Genomic DNA, 1592 nt, shown 5'->3' with positions numbered 1-1592 from the left:
AGTTCATCTTCATATAAGGTTGACTATCAAAAGTCAAACTTTCCAAACCATATCATGTATACACAACTATTTCTTGTTATCTAATCATGATTTCCACAAGATGATAATAACTTATGTATTACATATCCTACACAATATCAAGATTTCAGCTTATAATTCTCAACATGCAACCATAGTTTCATGGTTTCTTGAACTCAAAATGAATACATTATCAAAAATGGAAGCATACCTTCAATAATCTTGCAAAATTTCACCAATTTCTTGCTAAAACACCTAAGTTTGGTTCCCTTGAAAAGTACAGAAGCTTAGAAACGAAAATGGGGAAGAATTGGGGCTGAATTTGTGTTTATATGTCTAAAAACCGAGTTGGGTCGGTTTGACCCGGCTGGGTACCCGTTTTGACCATTAAACACTAAAAATTACATAACTTTTCGCTCGAAACTCCATTTTCGATAAGGTTTGCGCCTACGCGTTCATAACAAGATAATCTATAATTTACAATAAAAAATTTCATAAAGGACCTCCCAATAACAGCAGTTTTCATATTTGTACGAGTTATGCTTTCCTTTGAAATTTTGCCGTTTTTGATTTTGAGTTCGGAATCCCGTAAAAATTTTCCGACACCTCCAACAACTCCTAATAGGTGCAAAACTTAGTTCCAATGCTTAACATCCTATCAAAAACCTCCTGATTGAGTATTGTGCACGTAATTTATCGAAATCGTACCGTAATTTGAAAAACTTGCATAAAATGCAATCTACGCGACATTTTCAACTTCCGACAATTCTAACACTTCATATTAACTTATTCAAAGGTGTTTCAACATTTAGATCACCACTTAGATCTTCCATTCAAGTTTTGGGTAGATTTTTTTTATTTAGGCACTCTAGATACCTACCCAACTATCATGTATGCAATGTACTTTGTATGTTGAACCCTCACATTATCTAATTATGTCATTTGTGAGGTGTTAGCACCAATCTTACCTTCTACATCTCATTCCAATTATGAGTTCTACTTATAGCTCACTAGCATACTTAGCATTTTAGCATTTTAGTAATTTTTAAAAAAAAAATAACACATAAGGTATGCTTATAATTACTAGTTAAGCATATTTAAATAAGTGGATGTTACACTCCGAGGGCCTCAACCATTGCGTCTAGCTCTCTGCGAGTGGCTAGATGGTTAATGTTAGCCCCTGAGGATGAGGAGTCGACGCCAACAGTGATCGCAGAGGAGAACATCTCTTTCATTTCATTCTTGAAGGCCGAGTAGTCCGTGTAGCCGGCGGAAACTATGTCTGCAGCGTACTTGGCGGCTACCTCCGTCAGTTCTGTCTTGAGAGTGTTGATAGAAGAAGGATTGAGAGACATCGCGCTGAAGGCTTCTGTGAGATCATCCTTTTTGAGCAGAGCTCTGAACGGCTGATAAGGTCGCCTTGAGTTCAGAAGTTGTAGAAGTCAACTCCTTCAGAGCCTCTGTTAGAGGTGTAAGAGCCTCTGTCGCCGAAGAGGAGGAGAACAAGCTTTTCAACTCATCCAACCTCTGGAATACCGCTGTGGCGAAGGTTTGCAACTCCTCCTTCGTCACAT

Source organism: Cynara cardunculus, unplaced genomic scaffold, assembly GCF_001531365.2.
Source record: "Cynara cardunculus var. scolymus isolate 2C unplaced genomic scaffold, CcrdV1 Un_Scaffold_1173, whole genome shotgun sequence".
Classification (NCBI taxonomy): domain Eukaryota; kingdom Viridiplantae; phylum Streptophyta; class Magnoliopsida; order Asterales; family Asteraceae; genus Cynara; species Cynara cardunculus.
The sequence above is the reverse complement of the archived record's forward strand: the minus strand, read 5'-3'. Positions refer to the sequence as shown.